This window comes from Cervus elaphus, chromosome 1, assembly GCF_910594005.1.
Source record: "Cervus elaphus chromosome 1, mCerEla1.1, whole genome shotgun sequence".
Lineage (NCBI taxonomy): Eukaryota > Metazoa > Chordata > Mammalia > Artiodactyla > Cervidae > Cervus > Cervus elaphus.
This window is the reverse complement of record NC_057815.1, coordinates 54,619,009-54,625,550: the sequence shown is the minus strand read 5'-3', so window position 1 is coordinate 54,625,550 and position 6,542 is coordinate 54,619,009.

Here is a 6,542-nt window from a genome sequence, read left to right as displayed (position 1 = left end):
TGGGTGTGGGTGGTGGGGAGCTAGTGCACAAGGGTCTCTTTAGGACAAGGGGTTCCCACCAAGTATAGAAGGCATCAATTTCAATAGTGAAGATGGGCTGGATGGGGTTAAGCTGGAATCAGGTAGAGACAAATTTGCTTCAATACCAAGAAGTCTCGGCCTATATTCTTGACTTTCTGAAGATGTTGGCTATTTACTGCCATAAATGTGGAGCAGGTTAAATGCTACTTTTTTGCTCTGGAGTGCACCCCCTTTGGCTAGTCCTGGGGTTGGGCTATGTAGCTACTTGAGAACTTTCTGGGCCAAGGGCTAATGGACTATGAGGACAGAGAGGAGTGTTTTGGATGATTTTATATCAGCACTTGAGCCAAAACTCCCACACAACTTTTGAAAGCCCAGACAAAATAAAATCGGGGTGAACTCCACTGTGATAACATCCATCTCCACTGTAACTGATGCCGAACCTGGAATGCATTAATTCCCCATTCATGTTTAGAGGAGATCTACATGCTTACATATAGAGGACAATCAGAGATAATCTAATCTAGGGTTTTTTTTCCCCTGTCTATGCTGACTGCTGATCCCTCTTCTACTGGTGTTAACTACTAATGATTTTACCCAGAAGTCACAAACATGGTGTAACAGAGACAATGCTCATGTGAGAACATGGGAATGTTATATTCCACAATTTCCCTTGCAGTTGTGTGTGGCCTCAGACTAGGTTCTAGCTATTAATAATGGGAAAGTAGGTAGATATTCTCTACTGCCTGGTGGCTCAGGTGGTAAAGAATCTGCCTGCAATGCAGGATACCTGGGTTTGATCCATAGGTTGGGAAGATCCCCTGGAAAAGGGATAGGCTCCCCACTCCAGTATTCTTGCCTGAAAAATCCCCATGAACAGAGGAGCCTGGTGGGCTACAGTCCACGGGGTTGCAAAGAGTCGAACATAACTGAGTGAGTAAGCACATGTAGATATATGCCACTTTCAGTCTTTCCCATAAAACTCTACATATACTACCCACCCTTTTTCTGTTTTCCCCTTCTCCTAGCTGGAAGCCAAGAAGTCTAGTTGAGTGGAGCCCATGATTCAAGGGGCTTGATCCTTGACACTGCTTGGAGGTGGATGCACACAGGAGATGCACCCAGGGGGAGGCACCTGTCCCAGGCCAGGCTGTGTTAAGCCATTGAGAAAGGGGATTGCTCATTCTTGGAGCTTAGCTCAATAATGCTAACAAAGCAAGGAGACTATGCCCCACCAGCCCTCATGTCTCCAGATCTCTGTGAGATGGGTGGAGTGCATCTCCAGCCATCTCTTCCACTGGTATCCAAAGGTTCACAGGTTTGCCACACTAGATCATGATGGAGGTATAGGAAGGTTTTACTAATGGGCCAGGTGGGTTCCAGAAGAGCAGCCTTCTGTGGGAAGAGCAGAATTTGTAATTCACTGTGATAATTTATTTCCCTGTGCACACAGGCGAGGGACTGCAAAACTCCAGACCTCTCTCTTTGGTTCCATCCAGTGTCCTTTCAAGTCCACTAGTTTTGTCCTCATGCTTGGTTGCTCACAAGGAGATGAGGTTCCACCCTTCCAATCCTGTTGGTTTTGTAACCTAGAGTGCTATAGAATTTCCTTATGAAGACACAGTATGGTTTCTGCTGTCCCGGGGAGGGAGGGATCAGGGTGCCACCCCTCCTTCCATCTCCCACAAGGGACTCACCTGAGAAGCTGGTGCATCTCTCATGGGGAACATTACATTTTTCTTAGAGACAACCTAGCACTGATTTGTTTGAAAAAAGGACATCTTTATTGGTAGGAAGTTTTGACCTTATTGCTTTACCAAACAGTGACTTCTGTAGTTAATATGTAGGGCATTTGGCTCTTGTCTGGGGTTGGATTAGCTCATAAAGGCCACCAACTGAGCTACAAGTAGCTCACTTGTTGCCGCTCAGAAGAAATGACAGCCTGTCCGTTTGGGAAGAATGATTCCCAAGTTGTTCTACTCTATTGAGGGATTCCCAAGTTATTTTCATACTCCTTCCCAAATCATCATTATATATATATGCACACATCCCCTAGAAGTTGGATAACTCTGTTCTCTAGCCCAGCACTCAGATGGTAAAGAATCTGCCTGCAATGCAGGAGCCACAGGAGATCTGGGTTTGATCCCTGAGTCGGGAAGATCCCCTGGGGGAGGGCATGGCAGCCCACTCCAGTATTCTTGCCTAGAGAATCCCATGGACAGAGGAGCCTGGTGGGCTGCAGTCCATAGGGTTATGAAGAGTCAGACATGACTGAGCAAATAACACTTTCACTTTTTCACCAGCCCAGCACACCAGGCACATTCCCACCTCAGAGCTTTTGCACCAGCTTCTTCCTCTGCCTAAAACACTCTTCTCCAGATCTCTGCCTGGCTTGCTCCTTTCTTTCCTTCAAGTTGTTGCTCAGCTGTCATCTTCTCAGGGAGGTATTTCTTGACCATCCTATAAAATTGCATTCCTCACCTCCCAGCAGTTTAATTTCTCTCCCTGTTTTCAATAACGTCACAGCAATTATCACCTTCCAACATGCTATCTATTTTACTTATTTGTTATTTATTGCCTCCGGTTTCCCTTAAACAATATATAAGTGCCAAGAAAACAGGGCTTTCATCTGTGTTGCTTCCCTTTATCTTAAACAGTGCCTTTATCTTTATCCCTTGCATCTTAAACAGTGCCTGGACTATGGCAGATGCTCAGTGGATACTTATTGAATGAACTAATGACCTCCTTTTATAGATAAAGGAGCAGAGTCTTAGAGGCGGTGGTTAGATTCAGAGCTAGTGAGTGTTAGGGAAGATTTCAACCCACGAATTTCTGCTTCAAAGCATGTGTATTTTTTCTCTCTGACATCAGACTTCAGACATGTTAGAGTGGCCCTGGGGTAGTTAGAAGCTGTGAGAAGAATGTTTGTTGTCCCACATCAGGCACCAATGAGTAGACTGTTCGGGGCGGGGGTGCGGGGGGGTGGGGCGGGGCGTATGTTCTGCAGTGCTTCTGTTGTATCCACAGAGGCATTTATCTCATCAGCAGCATCTGTGAGATCTTGAAATTGCTTCACCTTTCTGTGGTTCAAATGCCTTGAGCTCCCTACCTGCAAATATTGCCTTTGAGGTTTTTCAAGCCATGCTGAAGTCCCATCATGCTTGATGGGACTCGGGTCGGGTGTTCTGTGACCCCGTTGGCAGCCACACACTTCTCATCAATGTGCTGTCTGTGCCCTTCTCTCCCACATGGCTCGCCTTGGAGGGGGTTACTTGTGATTAGCTGCTCATGTTTTGCTGATGGGGTTGGAACTGCCACAGTCACCTCATTTTGAGCCATAAAATTTTCCATGGAAGGGATCAAGTCTTGCCTTAAATCAGTGGGTCTTCAAATAGGCTGATACCTGAGTCCAATTCCCAGAGATTTTGATTCAATTGGTCCAGACATCGTGATTTTTAAAACTTCCCAGGTGGTTCTACATAGGCAGCCAGGGCAGAAAATGCAGCTTAGGTTGATTCTAGAGCCTCATTGCGAGAGGAGAGGTAGAAAATACAATTTGACTGAAAGCAGAAGTATTTTTGAAAAGTCACATTTCATCCTCCAATTCTCCTTACTTCCACTGACATCCCTCTAGTACCTGGGGACCTTGGCCTCTTTAGTTTCATTGCAGGATTCTGATGTTTGTTTTCTTGATGCCTTTCTTACTACAGGTGATGGCAGCTTTAGTTCTTTCCATTGTCTATCAGTAAAATAGGCATCAAACGAATAGCACTGACCTTATAGGTTTGAGACTAAAATAAGTTAATACATAGTTAAGTGCCTGACTCACAGGCATGTATGGACCAGCTATCTTTGTTGCTATTAAGCATCTTGCTTATAAAATGCCTGTTCCAGAGTCTGTTGTTACAGTAGTTGGTGTGAGCTCCACCATAAACTTTCCCTTAGATTTTGTATGACTCTTCAAGGGTCTTTGCTGTGTCTCTGGCACACTCCAAAGGTTATCACCAGCAAAGTCTCATCCCATGTCTCTTTAAAGCTTAATTATCACAAATTTTGGATTCTTTGCTGAGAATTTTCTGCTTGGGCACCAGCCAGTCTCATCTGCTTTTGGACCAGCTTTCTGAGCCTGGTACCATAGTGGTGGGCTTCTCTGGTGGCTCCGTGGTAAAGAATCTGCCTGCAATGCAGGAGACTTGGATTTGATCTCTGGGTAGGGAAGATCCCCTGGAGGAGGGCATGACAACCTACTCCAGTATTCTTGCCTGGAGAATCCCATGGACAGAAGAACATGGCTGGCTACTGAGTCCGACATGACTGAGGTGACTTAGCATGCATGCACCATAGAGGTATCTATTCCAAGGATGCCTGTGATTACTCCTGCCAGCTCTGTGGCCCAGCTTTGTGTACCCAGGAAGACTCTGGATCGTGGCTCTACTGGTCCAAGCCTCAGCTTTCTCCTCTTGTTGATGCAGTCCCAGAAGTGGCTGTGGACAGATGCCACCCAGCCTGTGAAAGTGACCATGGGGAAAGCAGCAGGAAACTGCGTGAAGGGGGCCAGCACTGGCAGGACCGGTGAGCGGAGAGCCCAGGGCTGGTGGGCTGGTGTAGCCAAACTATTTGGTCCAATCACACATACAAAGATCTCCTAGAACTGGACTCGGGAAATTAGCTGTGGGGGCCTGGGACGCTGGACCCATACCAGGGGACAAGCGTCCACACCTACCCATGGCCTGCATGGGTGAAACAAGGGCACCTACCCTGGGGAGATCACAGCAACACGAGACAGCGCGATAGATGGTTGCTCCCATCTGGAGGGATTGGCAGAGCAACCTGTGTCTGTGGACCAGACAGACCGGGTGATGCAGACACCAGCTCAGACTTCTGAAACTGTTGGCTGGGGGTGGGGGCAGACTAAATATTGAACAGGGTAGCCATGTATTGTGACATACAGGTGACTGTGGGCACAAGTCACAGGAAACCCAGCTTCACATGGGACTCCCGGTGGCAGCCACTTCCCTCAACTGTGGCTAAAGGCTGTTTGGCCACAAGTTTCTGCTTTGTGACCATCCCATTCTGCACACGAGGGAAGCCAGGGCACCATGCTTGTCTTGAGCTGGGCCTCATGGGGTTGTCCTGGCCCAGCACCCCTGAGAGGAAGGATTAGGTTCTCTTCTTTACCACTGTGTCTCTAGGACACAGAAAAGTATGTGGCCTTAGCAGGTGTTTTATAATTATTTGTTGAGTAAATGGATGAATGCATGAATTAATGAATGAATCTCAACACAGCACAATGATGGGAAATAGACCCTACCTCAAGTCTACATGACAGGAAGCTGACAAGTACCACAGTTCCCTGGACATCTGTGCTGTAAATAAAGTAAATAAGGTAAGACTTCAGTGCTCACAATGACTGGGATGGGAATTTGCATCAGGGACCAAGATGAGCACAGAGAGAGGGCTGAATGGGTCTCTGTGAATCGGGGTTGAGGACCTGGGCATGTTTGGGCCTGTGGATGGGGAATCAGTGGACCTAGCAGTTGGGAATGGCTGCCAATGGAGGCAGGACTGACACAGTAATGAAAAAGACATATGGTCCTTTCAAGAGAGAGCTAGTTAGTGAGTAAATTGCTCTGAAAGTAGAATATTTCTGAGGTGGATGCAGAATTCACAGACTTTAACCGTAGATCACATCATGTTTTAAAACACATTTCTCTGTGCCGACAGTTTCACTTATTTTGCAGATTGTGCCTGATTCAAGAGCCATAATTCCTACCAGTGAGGCTGGAGCCAAGTCATTTGTGTTCCCAAATTGGGTTTGCATATTGCACCTAAACAGCCATCTCTTCATTTAGGGGAGCTGAAGATGCACCATCAGCATGGCCACAGTGACAGACAAGAAACCCTGCGTCTGGCAGGGTTTCCCCCAAGCAGAGCTGACTCTGTAACTGGCAGGTCCTGTCCACTCCTAATGATCTTATCATCCCATGTGTGGCCTTCTGCTTTGGAGGCAGGTGGGTGCCCGAGGCAGCTGGTGTGCTGAGAGCGCTGATAGAGTCTAAAATTTGAGGGTCATGTCTAGTACCAAGGACAGCTGCGTACGAGGCTCCCCAAATGCAGTTTACAAGGATCAGCAATGGACAGAGTCCGCGGGTTGCTGTGAAGCCCAGGCTGACTCCCAGGGACCTTGGATATCTGTGTGAGGCAAGGCAGCTGCAGGGATGGGGAGGCTGGCTGAGTCTCAAGGGGAGACACCTACAGGCAAGCTTCAGTGATGGGGGTTGTTGCAGGTGAACTGTGGGGTGTGGAGCAGCTCAAACATCTCCTCAACTGACATGTACATTCCCTCTGTGTCCGGAGTTTCTGGGACTCTACCAAGATGCCAGATTCCTAGAGAATCCACCATTCAGTATCTAGGTCAAGGATCTATTTTTGGGTGATAGGATACCAAATGGGACTTCATCTGTTTTCTTGGAATTGGAAGTAAAAACCCAAAGTTGAAATGAATAGGGGCTGCTGTGTTC